At 36.3% G+C, this 25,628-nt stretch overlaps 1 long non-coding RNA gene across 1 annotated transcript in view; it reads left to right on the top strand.

The window, feature by feature from the left end:
- The window catches only part of LOC136793680 (uncharacterized), a 300,761-nt gene that overhangs the window by 153,271 nt on the left and 121,862 nt on the right, over positions 1 to 25,628 (top strand). The window contains exon 2 of the long non-coding RNA XR_010839291.1: positions 10,990 to 11,119. This is a non-coding gene — a long non-coding RNA (uncharacterized lncRNA). The remainder of the gene's footprint in view (positions 1 to 10,989; positions 11,120 to 25,628) is intronic.

Genomic DNA, 25,628 nt, shown 5'->3' on the forward strand with positions numbered 1-25,628 from the left:
AAACAACAAAGATAGTTTTAACTATGCTTTAACAATTCTTATGAATATTTCTTATAAATATACAATAATAATTCTTATAAATAATTTTATATCAAAAACAGTATACAGTAAACACATTGTATCATCAACAAATGCAATGTATACATTCTGCTTCTGCTTCTGCTGCTTCTGGAAGTTGGGGGAAAGGATTGACAGCTATGGATGGTACTTGGTAAAAGCTTCAAAGAGAGAGAAAGAAATGCATTGAGTGTTGTGGGGTATGTGGAATTTAAACAGAACAAAATGTTGGAGAAGGGCTACTCAAATGGAGTTGAGAATGGGACCACAGGACTAAGTTATTAACAATTTTACCTGATTATATATACCATGTTATTCTTTTTTCTTATTCTATTTTTATAGGAAGTTGTACTCAATTACATGGCTGATGCAGGGCCTTCCCTCATACATGTAGCTTTAATGGGTACTTAATTATTTTATCGGACCAATAGTTCTCCATTTTCTGCAAAAAACAGTGAGAATTTTCCTAAAATGTTACCCTCCAATACCATTTGGTTTGCAAAGATATAACTTCTAAATAGATAGTGCTTATTATATGACACACCCTTTTGGCAAAGTTTCCTTTTAAGGATGGAGTAACTGACTCAAGCTGTGCCAATGAGTCTCTTCTCCATGTTTTTAAGACTTAGAACCATGAAGAGCATTAGACTATAAAATGAAATAATCTACAACTATTTTTTAATTCAAGTATAGTTGACTTACAGTATTATAATAGTTTCAGGTATACAACATAGTGATGCAATATTTTTATAGGTTAAAACTCTTTCTTTACCAAAAAAGGAACCCCACTAAAGTATATGGATATTTGCTAAACTGAAGGAAAGCACATTGTTAGACTTGGAATCTTGTAAAAACACTTCAGTACCCTGAAATGAATAAAAGGAAAATCAAATCCATAAAGAACTATTGCAGAAAGTCTGGAAGCAAAATTTTACACAAATTAACTGAATAAAATCCTCCTAACCTCAGGGCAACTACTCTAAAAGTAACTAACAATTATAGTAAAATAAATGACAAGGGATATAAATGGTAGACTAGAATATATCTATTTAATAAAAAAGAAGGCAGTAATAAAGGACTAGAAGGACAAAAAAAGGCATAAAACATGAAGAAAACAAATAGCAAAATAACAGATGGAAATTCTAAATTTAAAATGAAGGAATTAAACAAATAAAAAGATAGGAATTAGAAAAATAAAAAATGTATGATCCAACTAAATATATATAACACACACACTGAGATTTAGAGACACAGATAGATTACAATTAAATAGATGGAAAAAGTTGTGTCATGCAAACAACCAAAAGGAAGAAATACGAAGTGGTTATACTATTATAGTCAAAATAGACTTCAAGACAAATGTTGTTATGAATGACAAAAATTAAATTTTAGAATGATTAATACATCATGAAGATGAAACAATTATAATCAGTTATGCAGCTAACAATAGAGCCCCAAAGTACATGAAAAAAAATCCCAAATTGTCAGAATGGAAAATAGCAAGAATAGTTGGAGACTTCAGTATTCAACCTTTTTTAAAATTAAAGTGAAATTCATATAAGATAAAATTAACCATTTAAAGTGTACAATTCAGGGTCATTCAGTACATTCACAATGTTGTACAACACTATTTATATTAAGTTCCTAAATATTTTTATCACCCCAAAGGGCAGCCCAATACTCATTAAACAGTTACCCTCTATTCCACTATCTTCTTAGTCTTAGCTCATGGCAATCACAAGCCTGCTTTCTGTGTCTATGCATTTGTTTATTTTGGATATTTAATATAAATGGAAATATATACTATCTGACAGTTCGGTCAGCTTCTTTCATATATCATTACTTTTTGTTGTTGTTGTTGTTGTTTTTCAATATGTGGGCCTCTCACCATTGTGGCCTCTCTCGTTGCAGAGCACTGGCTCTGGACGCACAGGCTCAGCGGCCATGGGTCATGGGCCCAGCTGCTCCGCGGCATGTGGGATCTTCCCGGACCGGGGCACGAGCCCGTGTCCCCTGCATTGGCAGGCAGACTCTCAACCACTGAGCCACCAGGGAAGCCCTATCATTACGTTTTTGAGGTTCATACATACTGTAGCATGTATCAGTGCTTCATTCCTTTTTATGGATGAGTAGTATTCTATTCAGTATATACACTAAAATTTTTTAATGCATTCATCTGTTAAAGAACATTTGGGTTGTTTTCAACTTTTGGCTTTTGTTAATGGTACTGCCATAAATGTAGATGGACATGTATATAGTTTAGTACTCATTTCCAGTTATCTGGGGTATATACTTAGGAGTGGTTATATAATAATTCTATGTTTAAGTTTTTGGGGATCCACCAAAATGTTTTCCACAGCAGCTGAACAATTTTACACTCCCACCAGCAATGGACAGATTCCAATTTCTCCACATCCTTGCCAATATTTGTTCTTTTTTTTCCTTTTTTCTTTAAAAAATAATTATAGTCACCCTTGTGGGTGGAGAGTGGTACCCCACTGTGCTTTTTATTTGCATTTCCCTAATAATAATGTTGAGCATCTATGTTCCTGTTTGTCATTTCTTTATTCTTTGGAGAAATGTCTATTCAAGTTCTTTTCTTCTTCTTAAATTGGGTTTTTGTCTTTTTGTTGTTGAGCTATAATTTTTCTTTATATATTTTGGATACTAATCTCTGATAAGATATATGATTTGTAAATATTTCTTCCCATTCTGTAGGGTATCTTTTCATTTTTGAATAATGTCCTCAGATGCAAAATTTTAAAAAAATTGATGAAGTCTGATTTAATCTATATTTTCTTCCATTGCTTGTATTTTGGTGTTATATCTAAGAATCCACTGGCAAACATGAAGTCAGGAAGATTTATTCCTATGTTTTCTTTTAGAATGTCATGGTTTTAACTCATATTTAGGACATTGATCCATTTTGAGCTATTTTTTTTGTTTTATATAGTGTGAGGCTGTATCCTTCTTTTGCATGTAGATATCTGGTTATACCTCCAACATTTGTTGAAGAGAATATTCCTTTCCCACTGAATGGTTTTGACACCCTTGTCAAAGCCAACTGGCCGTAAATAAATGCATTTATTTTTGGACTCTTAATTCTATTCCATTGCTGTATATGCCAATCCTTATCCTAGTTATACCGGCTTTTGATTACTCATCTTTGTAGTAAGTTTTGAGATCAAGAAGTGAGTCCTCCAACTTTATTCTTTTTTTTTGATATTGTTTTGACTGTTCAGAGTTCCTCACAATTCCAAATTAAATTGATGATTTCATAGTTTTTCTACTTTGGATAAAAAGTCCATTGATATTCCATATAAATTTGAGGATTTCAATTCTTTTAAATTTTGCAGAAAGGGCTTTTGGGTTATTAATAGGGATTGCATTGAATTTGTAGATTGCTTTGGATAGTAACAATGTTACTATGTTAACAATGTTAAGTTTTCCAGTTCACAAACGTGAGATGTCTTTCCATTTATTCAGGTCTTTTTAAATGTCTTCCAGCATTATTTTGTAGTTTTGAATGTATACATCTTTCACTTGATCACATTTATTACCAATTATTTAATTATTTGGCTGCTATTATAAGTTGAATTTTCTTAATTTCCTTTCTGGATTGTTATTGATGGTATACAGAAACACAGATGATTTCTATGTGTTGATCCTTGTACTCAGGAACTTTACTGAATGTATTTATTAACTCTAGTAGGGCTTTTTTTTGGTGATTCTGTAGGATTTTCTATATATAGGTCACACCATCAAAAAATAGAGACAGTTTTGTTTATTCCTTTCCAATTCGAATGACCTTTATTACTTTTTCTTGCCTATTTACTCTGTTTAAAACGTCCATTACAATATTGAATAGCGCTGGTAAAAGCAGGTATTCTGATCTTGTTCCTTTTTTTAAGGGAAACACTTTGAGACTTTCATCATTGAATATGATATTACCTATAGTTTTTTTTTTTTTATAAATGTACTTTAGTCTCTGAAGCCCTGTTCTGTTACCTGATAAATAGGGTCTAGTGCACACACTGGGGCTTTGGGAAGTTTTGTGAATGACTGTCAGAAGTGGTTTAATGAATTAGCTGGGTGTTATTTGGATACTCTGAAAATAGTGCTGCTGTATGACTGTCCCTGGGCTGTGATTCACCTGTAAGCTGGGGCACTTTTTGCATCCACCACATACTCAGAGGATGCAGGCCCTGAGAGCAGTGACTCTGCTCATGCCTTATGGGCTGTACAACATCATGAAGGGAAGGGTTGGGAGCTTGAAGATGAACAGAAAAGAGCTCCAGTATGTATTTGAAGTTTATATTTATCTATTATAATAACAAGCCTGGTTTGATAATCTCCCCTGTGTACTACATGAAGATGAACTATTTTTATAAGGAGCTTACTGCAAACATTCATCTCTTCTGTCCTCTGTATTGTCATTTTCCTTGGATTTCATTTTAGGTGTAGTCTCAGGATACAAGGCACAATTTGAGTTACAAATGATGAATTTTATGCTGAGGCTATGACCATCTGCAATCCACAGAAACACACCAAAGAAATGCAGTAGATGTTTCTTTCAGTGATTTACTTCTCCTGACCTTCCAAAATATTTAATAATGGGTGACAAATCCAATTATGCTCTAGTAGAGAAATCATGTCATTTTATATCACTTCGAGTAGCCTGATTACTTATCCATACCAATTGGAAAAGTAAGCTCCATGATTAAAAATCAAGTTTTCAAGCTTTCACCAAAGAAGGTTTTCTCTAATAAAAGGCTGTTACCACTGAGAAGCCTATCTCCTTCTTGATATCTTGATATTTCTTGACATCTCATGATGTCATTATCATCATCAACATCTTCACCATCATTATAATATTCATGGAAAAAATTAGGGTTTACCATATATGATAAAGCACTTTGTATACATTTTTCATTGTTTTTAAAAGTTATGCAAAGATTGTATAAAGTGAGAGGCACTCCTATTATTCCCATTTTACAGGTGAGACTTAAAGAATTTGAGTAACTTTCCCAATTAGCTAGTAATGCCAGAGTAATAATGCCTATATTCTGGAGGGAAAATCTGATGCTATAACCATTCTGTATTCTTACCTCTCATCCAAAAGCATCTTTCATGCAAGTTCCTCAGTGCCTACCACAGTCATAAATTAATTTCTTACTCAGTCCTTGAGAGACAGTAACATCACCCAAAATAGAACTAACCAATCAATGGACAGAAGAGATTTTATTGATCAAGAGTAACAAATCGATATCAAAGTTGGGAAGGAAATCAGTGTACTCATGGCCAGTATCTCTGCCATAATAATCAGAATTTATTAGTACCTTTCAATGGCTAAATACTTTTTAATAGATTTTTCTTTAGCAACAGGGTTTTATAACATGTAAAAATATTTATTTCATACCTGTCATGTTCTGGGCTCTTTTTATATCATAACTTTTTCTTACAGCAATCCTGAAAGGTAGCTAATATTATCATCATTTTAGGTGTATAACAAACTCACAACTTTCCCAGGGTCACCCTTATGGTAGAGTTAGGTTTCCTACCACATCATTTGAAACCAAAGACCATGTGCTTAATCTATAAACCACATGGCCTTTCTGATGCAGTTGATATTGTTCATCAAAACCTTGATGTAAAGATTAAGAAGGAGAGAGGAAGTGACACTGAAAAAGAAAAGTAATGGAAAAAGTATCCATAGGAAGTTTGGAGTCAGATGTGTGGGAAAACAAATGGAGGAGGAGGATGAAGGTGGGGGGAAAGACTTGTAAATTCTATAAGTTTTCCTGTTTTTTTTCTAATTCTGGATTTGGGCATGACTCCAGAACAGGAAAATAACTGCATGGTGCAGTGCTGCCTGATTTAGACACTTCTCTGTTGATTCTTGCTCTACCCATTAAGTGGCTTAAGTTAGAATGAATATATGTTGGAGTTGGTGTCACCCAGCACAGCCAAATTCATGAGCTGAATAACTGAGCGAGGAATATCAAAGAGAAATTCTATTTTAAATAAGGATGTGAATAAACAAGTAGAAAAGATAAAAATGGTTGTTTCTGGGAGCTGAATTTGGGGAAGTGGAGGGGTTGGTGCAAGACACAGTGAAGTATCTTTGTTTTATTGATAAAAATATTAGTAAATGTTGTTGCTTTTAACTGTGGATTTTACTACATATATTACATACTATTATGAAATTTAAAATAATAATAGTCTCACAAGCAGTTAAACATAGATAAAGAGAATAGTCAAAGGGAAAATAATTGATATTTATTCCTGCCTTTTTGAGAAGAAACTAGAAGAATGACCTAAAGATGATGTATTATGACATTTCATGAGTAATGTCCCAACAAGTGCTGGCCACACTGAGGTTCACCATCAGGAAGGGGTTAGTTCTTGGCACATAGGAAATACTTTATACATGACTATTGAAATGATATTACTTAACTCTCTGTTGATCTGGTGAGTTCTCTCAGCCACCAAACATCTTTCAGGCACACTTGCCCCACTTGAGGAAGATGGAGTACTCTCAGAATCAGAAGTTGTTTCACATGGTAGGGACTAAAACTTAGTTAAGAGAGGAAATATGCTATAAGTAAAATTTCTCAAAACAAATAGAGATGGTTCATCTATATGCTTGTTTGGTGTTTTTTTGCCTATTTTTATCATGTAAACATGGGGCTGAGGCGTTTGTCCTGTAATATTTGGAGACAGTTGGAGTCCCATTAATTTCTCGAGAAGAAACCAGTGATTTTTTTTTGGATGCTGATGTATAGACACCAAGTTAAAGTAGTTTAAACTGAGCTTGCTTTGTTTTACTCATTCAAAATACATTTTTCTGTCTAAAACAAAGTAAAATACAGGAAAAGAAAGCACAACCAAATCAAACCAGCGAACAAAATAACAGTACCAAGCAGATGTCTACTTCGGGGATAAATAAAGTAAAAGTTGTTATGAAGCTGTGGAATTCTATTTCAGGGAAGTGGGGAGCAGGTGTGGTATTTGCAAGAAGTAGATGATTCTTTTGTGATGTTCATATGGTGAAAGAAACACTCCCTGAGAGCATCTGTGCATTATTCTGACAAGTAACTACCCTGATACAGGTACACACACTCCTTCAATAAATCCTCTGATTCAGAGCATGATATTGCTATTCAGACAATAAGTGCTAAAAATATTGCTGAGAAGCCAGAGAGAGGAAAAACGAAGTCTACATCCTGGAAATGGAGACAATCTTAGTGAGAAAATAACTGTATGCACCCATGACTAGGAAGTGAAGAGCACCATCACCTGAATGGGTTTCTGGAGAGTCACACTTTGATCATGTGCCTTAGAATGGCCACCATTTATTTCTTGAAATAAGGTGGGGGAGGGAATTGTGGAGTCCACAACTTTTAATTGAATGTATCTGCTCCAGGAACTTTATTTTCTAAATGAACCTCTTAACTGGATATTCTGATAACCTTCCTATAAATGTGGAGTTAGGGGGCTCAAACAAATTAAATAATGGATATACAGCTAATATATGACAGAGCAAGAATTCAGGCATACTTTTTTTTCTTTTACTATAACTTTTATATTATTCCTTGAACAAAGCTAGGAATAGAGGGAGAAAAGGTGGGCATCTATCTATATTTGTTTAAATCTGTGTTTACATTCAGCCCTTCATGTCTCATCAAAGACCTCACTCTGTCTCTGTCTTTATCTTTACCATCTTATCCCAGTTTGGAAATCTGTTCACTTACCCACTCTCCTACCAATGGGGAGATTATCCTAGGTCAAATGAAGAGACTATATTGGACCATTTAAAATGATTACTACAATCAACTTTGTCTTTAAAACAATCTGTTCTTGGAGAAGCACTTTTCAATTGAAAAATAGTTTTAAATTATTTTATGCTACCCAGAAATATAGCGGCTGTATTAAGAATGATTGGAGCAAAATAAGCACATCCAAGAAGATCCTGTGGCTTCTGAGAGAGAGCAGGAGTTGTACCATTTGGAGGCAGAAAGGAGGTGACTTTGACTTTGGAATTAAGTTTTAAAGGGGTACATGAGGTAAAGTTACATTGCTTCCAGAATCCCTTAAGAAGGTGCCACATTGGAGACACAATGCCATCTTTCAATGAGTTTAAGTTCCCTTCTGGGTGTGTGTCCCGTGGATCATTCTGTGACTGAGCATCAGATGAAGCAGTTGACTCATCTACAAGCCATGCCATTTGCAAAAGTTTTGTATTTTAAGGACTTTTAAGTCCTTGTAAGGACTTTTAAGTCTGAAGGACTTTTAAGTCCTTGTAAGCCGCCCAAGCAGCTTATGAGACCCCACTGTGAGAGATACTGAGCCTGATGAAAGGAAGGTGAGTCAGGTTTCCCATATTTAGCTCCTCTAGGGAGCATACTTCATGCACAGAATGGCAGAAGGCTGTGTCTCTTACTGATTGTCTAGTTATGCTATTCTCTCTCTCTCTCTCTCTCTCTCTCTCTCTCTCTCTCTCTCTCTCTCTCTCTCTCTCTCTCTCTCTCTCACATAAACTTTCTTCCTTCCTTAAGCAGGTATAGTTGCAAGTTTCCATAGAATGCAGAGCTACTGCCGCATTCATAATGGTTGAGAGTCTTACTGCCTGCACTTGAATTCAGGCTCCACAACTTAGTTTTCACTTTACACAACTTAAGCGCTATAAGCCTCATTTCCTCACCCATAAAAATAGGCTTAATAATAGTTCTAATACCATTGAGTTGTTTAGGAGAGATAATAAATGTGAATTGCTCATCACAGCGCCCACCGATTGGTAGGTTCTCAACAGGAATTCCCTGCTAGTGCTGTCTTCCTATGTGTATCCATTGATGAGTGCTCTGATGCCCACTGTGGCCACCTCTTCCTCTCTTAGGTCTCCTTAAACTGTGTTTCAGTGATTTCCCATTTCTGCCAAGGCCCAGAATCTAACATAGGTTTTCTAAAGAATAATTCTCTTTCATTTAGTTTGAGCCCTGCTGCTGCTATAGCACTTTACTGATGTCTGCTTTGCTGTTTAGAGAATCACATTTTAGGTAAATATTCACTGATCTGTGCTGGATTTTAGATTCTAGGTGGGCATTTTCCTCCCTGAACTGGCAAGATGTGGTAAAAATGAACCAATAACTTGGAAAAATGAATGAAGTTAGGGTGGCCAAGAGGATTTTATCTTTCTAGGTGATCCTCTCTCACTCTTTTCCTTTTTCTCTTTTACACAAATACATCTAGTCTTTGTCCCCCTTGTCTGTTGCCTTTCTCAGCTCATGTTAAACAGAGAGAGGGGTCCTTATGACAGGACACAAAACCTGAGAAAACTTAGTTGACTGGGTTGCAGCATTTATGACACCATGCTATGTGCTAAAAAATAAAATTAAATAAATAAAAATCAGGTAAATATTGTTATTTTGAAAATAAGATGTTGGAACACAGATATTTGAAAAAATGTGTGTGTTAAAAATATGAGCAGCCAAATGAAATTCAGATATAACAGAAAATTAGAGAGGATCACACACATGTCAGTGGCTGTGAAACAGGTTGTATTTATTAAGGGATAGTGCCATCCACCTTAGTATATTGAACAGAAGTTTAAATACTGAAAGATTCATGAAGGAAAATGAAAGCTGGAAGCCCAGTTACAACATCAGGCTCTGGTTTGATGTATACTATTCTTACAGGATAAAGGGAGAAGAGGAAGAGAGTAGGACCAAGGGAAAATCTCCATGTTCATTTATTTTTCTTCCTTTCTTTTCTGACCATATTTATATACTTTTGCACTGGGAATGTCATAAAAATGAATATATATATGTTTCCAGAAGGAAAATTTTAATATATCTTTCTAGAATTTAGTTCTTCTAGGAATATTTAGATATAATGTCTGTGTGCAAAGCAGTGTGGGTCCTGTTGGTGGTGAACTTGATGTAGGATGAAGTAGAGTGGTCTCCAGGGTGATGGCTGGTTTAACTCACAACACAGACTCACTGCCTGATATCTCTTTGTGCTTGCAACTAAGCCTGAATCCAATTAGTATGCAATATACTTAGACAGAATTAGCTCAATCATAAAGAAAGGAGATAAGAAATTTTACTCTCAGAAGATGTGCACACAATGATATTGAGTTAAACCTGGTGAAGTTCAAGTGTGAGTGGTATTGGGGATTGAGAACTTTTGTTTACCAAGATCTCAGTGACCCTCTGACCTGCTGAACTTTGCCTACTGCTATGATTAAACTAAAGATATTTACTTTTCTTCAGAAAAGAGAGAGGGAGCCCAAAGGTTGCAGAGACTATATATAAGATAATTAATGCATACAAGATCAACTAACCAACAGTATTTTTGGATGTTTTGCTTCTGAAGATATATGAAAAAAGACATTACTTCTTCACGTATTTGCTTGTATAAGTTGCCTGGAATATTAAAAACGTTACTTGAACATTTAATGATATAGAAGAAATGCAAGATCTTCTCTACAAGATATACATTGTTTTGCATTCTAGGATTGGGAAATTTCATTTACTTGCAAAATTTTTGACTCAAGAACAGATTATTCAGTTCAATATTAAACTGGGGCGGTTAAGATGTATACATAGGAAGAACACCCAGAAATTGTATGATTGAAGGGAGAGAGGAATATTCTGCAAATTAAACAATTACAAGTCTGTTTAGATTCTGTTGTGAAAGAAAATTCACTTTTTTATTATTAGAGTTAAACATAGAAGTATAGTCTAAATGGATTCCTGTTGTCAAATGGAACAAAATATGTGAAAGAAAAACAGAAGTATCAAAACACACATTTTAATTTACTCATGGACACTAATGGCTTTGAATAAGACTAGCTTTTCCACTGGTAATAAATGATTGACCTCAGCCTACAGAATTGTGACTGATGTATTTGATTATTCTTCTCTGCTCTAGACATTAGGTAATCATTGGTCTCTGACTGCGACACACATACTTCATGCATTTGTCACTGGTCTCTGGCATTTGAGGATGATGCTGCTGAGAATGGTTACCACCTACGTGTGCAGTTGCAGCTACAAATCTGGTAGGTCTTCAACTGTTCTTGCTATATATTATTGAGCAACTTTAAATCTTGGGTAAAAATTTCTGCTTTGGAGTTTGTTGCTGTAACCAACTGTGACACTTTCCTTCCTAGCTGGCACAGTTCACTGTCCTAAAATTCTTCACATTACAGAAGTTTGGTTACTATTATACTTTATACCATTCTTCAGGTATGCCTTGATACTGATATATACACATCAGAACATATTTAAGGTGTTCTCTGCTGCCTACACCACAGTGGTTTGGTCCAGAGGCAATAAGAATTACAATTACAGAGCACATATTACTGTACATTATAAAACTCACAAGTCCTCCTCTTGCACTGACTGGAGGGCAACTGAGAAACAAAGTCAGTTTCCTGCAAGTGTTTAGCACTTCATGGTAGTTCTTTCGAGAATAAGGTGGAGTAGTAACCAGCCAATTAGGTAAGATTTGTGGTGTCATGAGCTGTCTTTTTGTTCTTCATTCTTTGTGGTCATTGCAGATCTCTTTAATAATATTTCCTCTCCTATCCCAATAAACCAATTGAGTCAAATATGGTTAGACATAGCTGCTGTGATTTGTCTAGTTTGGAAATCTACTCCATTTTAATTTGATCATAGTCCATTTTTGTGGTTGCTTACCTACTTAGTACTATTTTACTCTGCTGTGCTTTAGGGAAAATCATAAGATGGCTGATAGCAATTATTTGTAACTGGGAGTGCAGAGGTCTATTTCCTATTTCCTCTCCTCTCCACTGCTTTAAATCATGACAACTTTCTTTTATCATTGTCCTTGACCTTAGGAGCAGCTCATATTTATTTGCCTGTTAAAACTATGTTCTGGCATTCCTTCTCAGTTTGCCCTCAGTAACTCATCCAGGAAAAGATTTATAGTGGGAGGGAATCCTAAATGCTGCCAGATGCTAAAGCAACTGAATTTTCTTATTGAACTGTAACGCTGGCCATAGAAATGCATCAGATTTCAGAGCACCTTCCTTTTTCTGACACTTTTGCCTGTGGTTAGTAGTGGTCACTGTTTACTATAGAGAGACCTTATGAACAATTGTACAGGTCACTGTGGAGGTACCTATGCTGGTCACTGGCTTGTCCATGAAGAATGGTCTATGGGGGAGCCCAGGATTATCAAAGATTGACCCATGGAGCTATGAAAAATGTCACCACAGACTCATTATATTTTATTGGAAAATCTGAAACTCAGTGGTGCGGAGAAAACTAGTTTTCAATTAGAGGAGATCAAATGCATATGTTGCTGCAGGAGAACATGACAGTTTCCAAGAATAGTTTCTGAGTTTGTGAGACATGGCCTAATGCTGAGGGAAGGTGAGAATATGAGGGTAAGTTGAATGTTGATGGTTTAAGCAAATGGGTGGTGTGATGGAAGAATATATTCAGAGGAAGAAATCAAGAGTTCTATTTTGGATATATTAAGTTAGAACTGCCTGAGCAATATCCAAGCGGAAGTATGAATTAGGTAGCTAAATATATGGATTTGTAACTAAAGGTAAAAACCTGAGGAAGGGTATACAGTTATCATGAGATTAGATGATATTATCAAGGGGAAGTGAGATAGGAGATCCCAGTCAGAGAGAAGAAGCAGAACCAGCAAGGAGTGAGGTGGGAGGAAACTACTAGAATTAAGTTAGTCTCTGTATTGATCCTCAAGACATTACAAGGAAATCCTGTCATATTAAAGATGATATTATTGTAGAGTATTGAATATTTTGTGTTAACTCTTAAAAGTTAACTGAGGATTTTTTTCCTGAAGTCTAGAGTCATGAATAAGGGCTCACGCTGTAATCAAATATCTTTGGCCTGCCCTACCGCCAACAAATAGCTAACCTCAACACATCTTAGGAATCCTGCAGAAGCTCATATGTCCAAATTCTAGACTTCCAAAGAGAAATTAGAATAAGTTTAGTGATTTAGCAGCCATTTTATTAATTTCATTTAATTGATAAACCTATATCTCAATAGTTATTGTCAGAGAAAAATCAGATAGGATGTAATAAGTCTATGTAAAATATAAGTAAATTCTGAGTACAGCCACTTGGCCTAGATTGATGGATAGTTTTCTTTTTCTGAGATGAGCCACTGTGAAAGACACATCTTCTGATTTTCTGGTTCAATCATTTATTATTCAATGTTTCTATCTGTTCATTATGGACCGGCTGGGGATAAGGCAATAAAAAAGTGGAGCAGGTCCTCTTCTCCTATAGTTTATATCAAGTAGGAGTAGGGGGAAAGTGGATGATGCACAGACTGTAAACAAGTTAAAATAGATGAATATATTAATTTCAGATTATGAAAAATGCTATGAAGTAAACAAAATAAGGTGATATGAAAGAGTGCTGTGGCTACTACTCTACTTTGGGTAGACCAGGAGGACCTGGCTGAGGAGCTGACAGGATATCTGTGCTTTTCTTTTAGATGATCCTGATCTGTCCTTCATCTCCCAATCCTACCTCAGGGTTGAGGGTTAGCAATGGGTGGCAGGGGAGAGCCTCAAGAATGGAGTAACATGAGCTTATTCATTAAGTGTTAATTTAAAAGGCTGAAATTTAAGTGTTTCTCTCTTAGACTGTATTAATATATCCTCATTTAAAAATGAGTATATCAAAGTAATCCATTAAAAAACAAGGCAATGTTTGGAGTACCCAATGAATAAATGGAAGAGAAGCCCTTGGGAGACTGAACAGTGAAAGTCAGAGATTCAGGCCAAGAAAGTAAAGGAGACTGAAAAGATCACAACCACTATCAAAATGTTTCCCATCCCTCTGAACATATTGCATGTGGATTATATAGTGTGTGGTGCTTTTGTGGAAAGAAGACAAACAACAGTTAGTTGTGTTCTTTGACTTTCCTGAAGGCAGGAGTTAAAGAAGCCAGAGGGAACTGAGATGCAGCCAATGTGGAGAGGAAGGGGAGCAGACTGACCTGGAACATTTGCTGAGAGGGTCCTCCTGGCAAGTTCCAAGCCTTAGTGTTTCAGTGGGGTCTTAAAATGTTGGGTGGTACAAAATAAACTGCAGTCCTAGGTCTTAGAAAATAATCCAGGAAAAGGAATAAAGCGTAAATTGCCATTGGTTGGGTCAGTGGACTTTGTGGATTTAGCAATCTTCCAATACTTCACATAACCTCTACAATCAAATCTCAGTATTTGACATTCACTTTACATTATTTTTAATAAATGTAATCATCATCATATTATTTCTTTCACATATATTTAGATACCCTGGATAGTGATGGAAAAGGGAAATAGACCAACCAGGTATATTCTGTATATCTAATTTAGTGAATTCATGATGATGAGATGAATGGAGTAGCTACACTGGCCTCTATCACCAGTCTGTGTGTTTCTTGATGCCAGAGACTTGTGTCACTTAGTTCTGTGCATAAATCAATCTCTAGCACAATGTTGATTGTTAGTATTTAAGGTAGCAAATAGAGAATTATTTGGATGGGAGGACTTACAACTATAAAAAAAAAGGTAGCTGCAAGAAGGGATGTCTACTTGAAGGCAGGGCTTGTGTTAGTATTTAGTTTTCTATATCTCCACAACACGGCACAGAGCAGATGCTCCAAAAAAAAAGAATGAATGGATTAGGGATTTTTAACTTACAAAGCTGTGATAGTTTTCAAATGCCTAATGGATTCATCTCTGGGATAAAAATTAGACTTGTTATATGTATTGCTAGGGGCTTAATCCAGAGCAGTTAGTGAGATTTACATATGAGTGTTCAGTTAAAAGTAAAAGAATGTGCTAAAATGTAATTTCTGATTTAGTTGTCTCACCATGAAATCAATTAGTTTGCTGTGGTAGAGATTCTTGTCCACTGCTGTGCTCCTTATTCATAGCACAGTGCCAGCAGATAGTAGAAATTTAATAAATGTTTGAGTTAATGCATAAATGAATGATGACTAGAGCTCTTCACATGGAAGTAGTGAGCTACCTGTTAGAGGTGTTGTAGTATTGCCTACATGACTATATATCATAAGCCTTATGCCAAAGATTCAAGAAAAAAGGCTGAACTAGGTAACACAAAATGATTGTTCTAATCATGGAAACTGTGTTAGGGTTCTCCAGGAAAATAGAACCAGTACTGTATGTATATCTATCTATCTATCTATCTATCTATCTATCTATCTATCTATCTATCTATCTATCTAGATATATGTATATTGGCTCAGGATAGCTCTCTCTGTTTCCGGCTACCTGGATTTTAGAAGCTGCATGTTTCCCAGGCCACTGTTAGAAGCATCTCATTCACCCATAGGAGGGCAACACAATAAAACCATGTTCCTAAATGTTGCCTAATAATAGATATTCTGCAGGGAATTCAGGCCAGATGATAATCCCAAGAATTCAAGCTATCAGATGTACCTTCAATGTCTCCAGGAACCATCTGTTGCTTTGATGTGTGTGTGTTTGTGTGTGTGTGGGGGGGCATATGATGCTTCTCATAGACAGCAGCAGAGACATGAGAGAAATCATGACAGTGTCTTTGGTACTTGTTGGAGCCTTCTTCTTTCTGGACAAAATCACATTAACTGGAATTTCTTTTTCTTCTGAAAATATTCTGATATTGGACTACAGTGCTAGAGCGCACCTACATAAACATTGCTTATTTCCTTAGAAAAGCTGCTCTGCTCTTAAAATAGCCCCTTACCGAGGTTTTAAAATCAGCCTGGAATGATGTGTCATTTCGATGTTTACCTGTTCACTTCATCTTCTATTTCTAGAGTTGATGGACAGAAATGCAGATTTACTGTTTTCATTTATCCTTAATTTAACATTTTTCTTGGCTATTGGGACAAATTGGAATAACAGTTTTCCATCTACATTGAGCACAGAATACTAAAATATCTTCAAAACTGAAGATACAGAAAGCATTGCACAGGTGAAATTTTGTTACTTGCCCAAAAGAACCTTCATGACCAAATTTCACAAAATCTCTCAGAAGGTAAAAGAGAGTGGGTAAAGAAATAATAATAGCTAATATGTATGCAGGGCTTTATATCATTCAATCTTCATCCTTTAGAAGACTTGTCAGAGTAGAATTCAATTATGATTTGACAAGAGGAGAACTGAGGTACAGTGTGGCCCAGTGACTTTCATAGGTCACATGATAAATTAGTCCTCAGGCCTAAAGCAGTAGTTCTTATGCTCTTTTGGCTTATGAATATTTTCAGGATTCCTGTGAAACCTGTGGATCTTTTCCCCAGACCGTGTGTGTGTGGAGTGCGTGTGTGTGTGTGTGTGTGTGTGTGTGTGTGTGTGTGTAGGGTTACTGGCATTTGAATACATTTTTTCATTTGACTTCAGGGGATTCCTAGGCCCCTCAAGTCCATCTGTGGGCTCTGAGATAAAATCCCTTCATCACCTGAGGGTCATTTCCCAGTCTCCTGATGACCAGGTTAATAACACATTGTTAAAAGGGCTAGTGAGTGACAGTGTTCAAAATCAGGTAGTGTGTGCAGTTTCTGAAAGCCATTGGCAAAATAAATTGTAAACAGCACCCCATGAACACAGTTAACCTCTTGTCCTACAACATCTACAACATAAATCTGGGATGAGAATTAAAAACCTTCATAAGGCTGATAGCGCAGGGCTGGGGTTCCTGGACCCAGGTTAGTGGGTCAAAGCAGGGCTTTGACGAAATGTTCACCAGTCTACAGGGAAATTTAAAAAACATTAAAAAGACAAGAGAGTTTCTCACTCAGGTAGTATTAGGGTCCACATTACATGGTGTGGTCAGGAGAACAAGCTCTGGGGCCAAACTTCCTGAGCCCACAGCCTAGGTCTGCCATGGGGTTAGACGGGGCAATACACCTAACCTCTCTGAGTTCCGGTTTCCATATATTTAAAACGGGAATAATAACAGTACCTAGTTCATAAGGTGTTGTGTTGAAATGAGTTAGTAGACAAAAACAAACACTTAAAAGAATAAGCGCTCAGGAAATTTCTATCCCAACATTACAAAATATTTTGCAACCCTATGTCAATTTTCCAAATTATTATTGTGATGATGTTGAATTTAACTATCATTAATATATTGAAGCTATACCAGTTATGAAAGTTCATATGTGTAGTAGGTGAAAGGGAGAGAAAGGGGGAGAGGAATTTGGAGAGAAAAAGAGCCAGCAGGTGTGAGGAGAAAAATAGCTCTTTAGTTCCTTTCTGAGAAATACTTTTTCTAGAAGGGGGTGGGAGGAAGACGATTAGGTGAACTGGGTTCCATTAGAAACCCCTTTTATTTGAGGCCCTCATATTAAATTTACTGTGTGTGTGTGCCTCCCCTTTCAGTGTCAACTTTGAAATCATCCCTCTTGTTTGTCTTTTTTTTGTTTGTTTTGCTGCACGCGGGCCCCTCACTGCTGTGGCCTCTCCCATTGCAGAGCACAGGCTCCGGACGCGCAGGCTCAGCGGCCATGGCTCATGGGCCCAGCCGCTCTGTGGCATGTGGGATCTTCCCAGACCGGGGCACGAACCCATGTCCCCTGCATCGGCAGGCGGACTCCCAACCACCGCACCACCAGGGAAGCCCCCTCTTGTCTGTCTTGCTTGCTGCTGTTCCCCCAACACAGAAAAGTCATGGAGCTCAGTAGTTATGTATTGAATGAAAAAGTGACAGTTTGATGACACCATTAGTGCCAAAGGCTCTGACATGAAATTAGTTTGCTGTTGCGAGAGTCCTCTGTCCTCCCTTGACCCATGCATCCTACTGGCTAAGGCACAGCCTTCACCCAACCTAGTCCAGGTGCCATCCCTGGGACAGTGGCTTAAATCTTCCCTTAGTCTGTAAATTCTATATTGTATATGATATGTTATATATATGTATCAATATATAAACTATATATCTATATAACATCTATTTAATCTCTCGCCCTTTCTTTCTTGCTCTTGTTCTCAGTCTCACCAGAAAATTAACTGCAGGCAATTAGTTAATTGACTTTTTAATGCCAGGGTGCTTCCATCCATAAGATTAAAAGGTGTTTGTCTCACTTAAGACAGAGAAGGGATGAACATACTTTGGTGGTGTGAGAGACACAGCTATCAGTGTGTTTTAAAGCTCTCTTCTTATGAACAAGAATAATTATTGTTTTTCTCTCTTAGAGAAACAAACTTCTTCTTTGTTTTGAATCAGACATAACAGAGAATAAATAAATGTCTTACATTCACTAATGTCAAGAGGAAAACATTTAAGGCAGCAACACAAGCAACCTGACAATTACCCAGTTGTAGCTGGGAAACGTTCACAGTATGGAGGGCCTATCATGGTGCTCTTCAGAATCACAGGGTTTGTGCCGATTATATCTCACCTGGTTCAAGCTTATATTTGATAGCTGATGGAAATATAAGCTCAAACAAGTAAACTTTAGCTTTAAAAAAAGAGAAGGCAGGAATGGTAGAGGGAGAAGGAATAAATAAATCACCTGGGCCTTAGTCCCCCAAAACAGCATCCTGAGCTTCTTAACAATGTATAGTTATTAATCTCAGCACCCAGGAAATTAACCCACATCCCTACTATTTATATTTGAGTTGAGGAACAAACAAAGTTCCAATTCATTTATTTAGTGAGGTTTGTTGGAAGGGATGGAGTTTGGAAAGTCTATACACTCTCCCCTTGGTCTATATACTTCTACACAATGGCAGTAACTTCAAATTATCACTTATGCAAATACTCTAATTTTTAAGGGCTCCTATCTTCCCTTCACCTCTTCAAGATAGTATCTGAAAATGAGCAGAAACTAGAGAGAAGGGATTTGAGCGTCAAAATTCATACTTTACTACTACAAAAAGACATAAGTACACAAGTTTAGAGAGAGAGATACTGATTCTTCTGTGGGTGTCCATTTAACATCTGTTTAATAGTGACACTGTGGATTCATTGAGCAAACAGGATGAAGAAGGCATTTAAGGCAAGAAAGTGGCTTAAGTGAGCAAAACAACTTTCACCTTTATTTAGAGTATGATTTCTCCAGTATAAAACCCTTCTTAAGGTAATCATTTATTATAGGCGGCATAGGTGCATTCTGTTTCATTTGAAACTTTAATATGGTTAAAACATATATTATTGAATGTCTGTTTATCTATCTATTTATACATAAGAATTCTTAAGCAGTTTTTGGCTTATGCTAATTCTTCACAACCTTAAGAGATATTAATTGACGGGGGAAAGTGCTCCATTTCATTAAATAATTTTCTTTATCTGGATTCTCCCAACGTTACATAGAGAGGTCATCTTGTGTGTTGTGAATCTTCAAGGGCGCTAGTTCATGCAAGATTTCCAAAGTTATTTGAACATAAGACCCACTCCCTCTTTTATTCTCTGTAGAGTGTTTTATGGTCAGGGGCAGGGTTGAATAGTTCACAGAATATGTTTTGGGAAATGCTGGTATAGATTTTGGGTCTTTTCATTTGAAGGTTAAAGCCTTGTTGGCAAAGAGACACTAGCCAATCATGCCTAAATTCCGAAAACCCTCCTCAAAAAAAAAAGCACTCTACTCCTGCGAGGGAGGGTGTGTGTTCATTATTGGAGGGGACTGACCTCTTCTCAACTCTCGCCCTTCCTCTGGGTTTAACAGGTTGTTACAAATCAAACTTTACAGTAATAAGAATGCTTTCTCTAATCACCTCAATTAATTACAGGGAAGAATGAATCAATCGTTAAGCATCACTAGCAATGCTAATAAATCCAAAATCATTTAAACAGGGTTTTAAATCCCAGAAAAAAAAAGAGATAGAGAGTGATAAACATTTAAATGAGTGTCCCTGTTGCCAAAGGCTTAGCAGGTCGTGACTTATGGGGCACTGCTTCCATCCACTGACTCAGGGCTGTATTTCCTGAGCATTTATCACATGGTGGTCAATATGCTCGTCATCTTCGGAATATCTCATTTAGTCCTCCTGACAGCTTCCAAGGTAGTTCTTGGTATTTTCTCCTTATGAGGCTTGTGAAGCTCAGGGAAATTGATATTTGCCCAAGTCCTAGAGTTCATAAATGGAGCAACTAGGATGGAAAAGAAGTCTCTGGCTCCAAAAGACCCTACTCCAGCTTCCCCAGACACTCCCTGACCAAACCCAGATGCCCTTCTTAGTGGCTAAGGGACATCAGAGTGACACACAGAATATCAGCTATTTTTCAAAAGCAAAATGAGCTGCTCTAAGTGCTGTGAAATATCATGGAGGAGAAAGGTATGAGACTAACTAAAAATAATAATTATAATAACCATTAATATATGTTTAATTAGGAGGCAGGCACTTAGGAAAGCGCTTTTACAACTTATGTCATTTAATCTCCATGATGATCTTGTGAGGAAGTTTCTTTTATTATCATCCCATTATACACATGCACACTTATGAGTCCACTGAGGCTACTAATGATTTAAATAACATGTCTAAGATCACAAAACTTAGGATTTGAACCCAAGAAGCCTGACTCCTTTATGTAGCCCTTTGTAGGAGGATGGAGGTCTGACCTCTTGTGCTAGACCTATCAAGGACTCAGGTTTGGGAACTTGGTCTAAACTAAAATTCACTTGATTTTTTTTTTTTTTGTGAATTCGAACAGTTTTACTACAACAGATGATGTCTAGACAGACTCTGCCCTTGCAAATGCATATTTATCTTCTGGGTTTCCTTTAAAAATATCAGTTAGGGCCTTGAATAGTGTCTAAATGACATAATCACAGGCACATTAGAAAGACCCTCTGCTTGTTACTACATGGGTACCTAGCTACTCTTCCCCAGGTCTCATCTCACCTGAGTCAAGGATTAAAAACAAAAAGGATGTTTTTGTTGAAGGAAAAATATAATTAAACACAATGAGAAAAGAAGAAATTAAACAAAATTTATCTAAGGAAATTAAGATAATTTTATATTCTTTGTTATACTTTATCCTATATTATTCACATTTTGGGGAATAGCCTTGAATTACTTTTATTATTATAAAACAGATATAAAAGAGAAAAATTTACAGATTAGTCTGTTATTTTACTTTGCCTCTCTGCAACATCCAAGTTTTGCTTTTTATATTATTCTCAAGTTTTTATGAAAATATTATATTACATTTATTCTCAAGATTTTTCCAAGATGTGCTTTGTCCCCTTCAATTATATTGCAGACTGCTGAAGGGAAGGGGCCACAGAGAAATTCTTGGTATGGCACTTCATATGTTCTCCTTGTGTTTAGTTATCATTTTAATATTTAAACTACTATGTGTCAATTTTTAAATTGCAAATACCTCCTTTAAGTATTTTGGCCGAAAAGAACATATTTGTATATTTGCATGTAAAGCTTATTCAGTGCTTTTCACTGTTTTCACAGGGTAATCTCTCATAATTAACATTATGAACTCTGTCTTTTGACATTTTTAAGGCTTGGATATACACTTTCTAAAACCTTTCCTATAGCATTGTATACTCTTAACACAAATATATGAGAGCCAGCTGAATTTTTTCTAATCAGATTATCTTCATTAAAAAAATATGGCCAGTGTGATAAGTGAAAAAGTATCTCATGTTTCTTTCAATTAACATATTTGAAGGTTAGACAGTTTTCTATATACTTAATTTCCTAATACATTTCCTCTTGTGATTGCTCTTTTTATGTTTGATGTCTATTTAGTTTGGCCTTGGGTGTTGTTTATTTGCTTCTGTTAATTTTTATAGAAAAAACATTTTGCCCCTTTGATGTACTTCCTAGAAATACTTGTTTCAGTCTGTGTTCCATTAGATAAAATGGGATTTTAAAATTTTACTTAGTAAATATTTGCAGTTTCCTCTCTTGCTTTCATATCTATTTCATGTTTTTACAATTCTTACACTTTTCAGGGACAACTCTGTGTTTACTCTAGAATATTAAAATTTAAAGCACAATTTATAGTCAAGAAAAAGTAAAATTTTAATTTCCTGGAAGAAATAGCAAGTGCTTAAGTTATGGAAGTGATTCACCCATGTTTCACTTTCCCCAAGGCTAACAAGACATCCTTTTTCTCCCACTCCAGTTAGTTAAGGTCAGGCCAATCAAGGCTGTGCTGAAAATATAAGTGTATCCCTGTACTTTGTGAAGAAAAAAATCTTTGATCATTGACTCTTTGTCAGGTACTATGCTAAAAACTTATACAGATAATATTTAAATTTTACAACAACCCTCTAAATTCAGTCTTATTTTCATTTTATAGATGAGGAAACAGAGGCATTAAATGCTTAGATAACTTATTCAAACACACACAGTTAGTAAGAAGAGCCAGGATTGAATCCCAGACATTCTTATTCCAAATTCTAGCAGTATTAGCCACTTTGCAAAACTGCCTGCTGGATGCCTCCAGATAGAGTGTGCTCCACCACTCCCTATTTTCTCACATCACTCGTTTACATCCCCTATGTGGCCTATGTAAGCGTTTAAGTTCCAACACCTACTGTAGCTTCTTCACCTCTGTATTCTCAAAGAGCAGTGTAGATGGTTGGGGTGTAGCCCTATTCACTACCAGGGGACCAACTGGATGACATTTTCTTCCAGTTATCTCTGATAAACAGTTTGTTCCTAATTCTGCAAGACTCAAAGATGAAAGCACCAAGAATATAGAGTTTTCCAAAGTCACACAGCTGGTGACAAGGATGCACAAAGCAGCCATTGGAATGTTTCAATAAATGTGAGTATCCTTCAAAGTAATGAAAAAGAGGACTAAAAATTGGAGTCTTGTGGCTTTTTGGGTCCTCTTGTTCCTGAGAGTTGCACGTTACATTTACTGAGAGGTCTCGATGGCTGCTTTGTACTTTTTGTCAGTAACTTGGGAAGCTGATATAAGCTCCAGTTGTGTAACAAAAAGAAAAAAAAAAAAAAAACAATGGTAGCCTGTACTTTTTTCTTTGGGCACTTCTTTCTAACCGACAGTACTCAAAACCTAGAGCATCAGGCATAAAGATTGGTTTCTCTTTTTCCTTTGAAGAAAAGGCTATCTTGACTAATTTTCACACCAAAACAAAGTTTCTAACAAAAACAAACATACCAACAAATAAAATAGGCATTAAATAGAATGCATTTAAAAATAAACTTTGTGTATTCATTGATAGAATGAATTTCTGGGTTGACATAATTTAAAGTCATATATTGGGAGTGAGTGTGTGTTGTGATGCAATTACATTTAAAACTCCATTTAGATATATAAACATATAAAAGAGATCTAATTCCTGCTTTTTGAAAATTACTAATTTGGTAGTAATACATAGTGCTCTGAACCTTACTTTTATTATTTGCTTAAATAAGGATAAGACTATCTACCCCAAAAAGATTGTACACACTACCATTTGATTGAGAAAGATAAAAGCATAAGTACACCAGTCTGACTGGTTTATAACAGATGCTAATTTATTTCCTTCATTGAAGCAGCACTTCCTGAATATCCACTTCACATCTCTTCAGTGATGAGAGCTGGCAGTTTGACCACTTAACTGCCAAGCTTTTTATCCTAAACCCAGCTCCAGGGTCTTAGTTATGGTTCAGATTTAAACTTTCCCTGAGAAACAGGGATCTACTCAGAGGGTCAGTCCAGAGTGGTCAGATTCTCATCCTGACTCAGACTATTTCTCAGAGTAGCTTACCTTTCTAGACCTCATCTTTCTCATCTGCTTTGTATTCCTATGGTCAATAAGAATAACATATTTAAGAGTAAGAATTTATTTATTAATTACAACTGTAGAGAGCAAATGGTGATCTCTCCGCCATAATTAACTGTCTTCCCAAGACCCTGGACTTTTCTGGGCATCTGTCTAGCCACCTTAGACTGAACAGAATTGTGTTTTGATCTCTATACCAGTGAAAGCAAGTAAGCAAGCTCTCCATTGACCCTATCAACAAGTTCTTACTAACCACTTAAAGCTCCAGATACACTGTAAACTCACAGATTATTGCTAAGGTGAGGCTTGGGAGTGGGGCTTGGGATCAGATAGATTTTATATGGTTTGACCTATGACACTATGAAAATTAGAACAAGTTAATTAATATTTATGAGCCTCAGTTTCCTCATCTGTATACAAGGAAACAGTACATAACTCACAGGACTTTTGTAAAGGTATGAGGGAATTATACATCCAGCATTTTTAGTACAGTTCCTGGAATATAGGAAGCCCTCAATAATGGAAGCTATTACATCATCATCACCAATTTCAAATCTTACCACCAACTTTCAGTTGCTGCTCAGATACGATAGAAGTAGACTGGGCAGTGGATTTTGCATCAGTGAAGGCTTCTGTGCCAATTAACCCATGTGTTAGTTGGAGAAGGCAACGTAATGGTGGGTGTAGGCGATGGGAAGTGGGCAAAACAAATCTGACAGTCACATTAAAAGTCCTTTCATTGCCTTGGTCTCACTTTCTGTTATTTTGAGATTCAGTTAATTGAAGTATACACAGTGAGGTCTGACATTGAAGGTAAATGTCAGTTCCTGAGAGTGCAAAATGTTGACAGTTATTGATAATAAGACACAGCAGAAACCTTTCTGTTTTCAGAGAGATATTACTACTTCTACACATGATTTTCCAGATCCATGCATTTATTTACTAAATCAGTTTGGACCCTTTATTTTAGAAGCAACAGAAAACTTGACCCAAATTATCAGAAGAATAATTTCTTCCGTCTAAGTAACCAGAAAGTTTAGAACTAGCTAGTTCCATGTAGGACTAGCTAGTTGACATTCAGGCTCAAATGATGTCATTAGGATCCAGTCTTCTTCATCTCCTAGGTCTTACCTTTATGTTGGCTTTAGTCCCAGGGTCCATGTGGAGGAAAGATAACAAACAGCAGCCTCAGGCTTATCTGTTCCTATGCTCAAGGTCATTGCCAAAGCAAACATCACCTGTTCAGTCACTAAATCAAAAGGCCTAAATACCTTAAATCAAGGTATTTGATTTAAGCTCTAAATACCTAAATCAATCACTGTGGATAGTAAAATCAGATGATAGGCCTAGGTTACCACCAGTAACAGCAAATACATTCAAAGAGCACGGACTAGATTGGTACTTCCTCAAAGGAAAATCAGGGCTATTTTGCCAGGAACACAATGAATATATATACCAGCCAGCAAAAATAAGATCATGCATGTTCTTTATTTTCTGTGGAGAACCTTTCTTCACCACCTCCAAATGCTGAGTCTAACTGTTCCTTCCAGTCTCATCTGAAGTGTAACTCCCTCCATAACATAAGTGTCATGACTCAAGTCCCATTATCCCGGTGAATTTGTTTCCTTCCTCAATTTAATCCAAATGGCACTGGGGCTTCTCATGTGGGCTTTATTATAATGTTCTTTTTCTTGCTTAGATGAGTTTGAACATTTGTCTTAACTAGCTAAAAGCTCATGAAGGGCAGAAACTCTGTCTTATTGTCATGGAATCCTTTAAAGTAACCAGTACATTGACTTATACTAAGGAGGTATAATATAGTAAATACTTTCTGAATCAGATGCCAATAACAATTCTTTGTTTCTAAAATGC

This window comes from Kogia breviceps, chromosome 2 (assembly GCF_026419965.1).
Source record: "Kogia breviceps isolate mKogBre1 chromosome 2, mKogBre1 haplotype 1, whole genome shotgun sequence".
Classification (NCBI taxonomy): Eukaryota; Metazoa; Chordata; class Mammalia; order Artiodactyla; family Physeteridae; genus Kogia; species Kogia breviceps.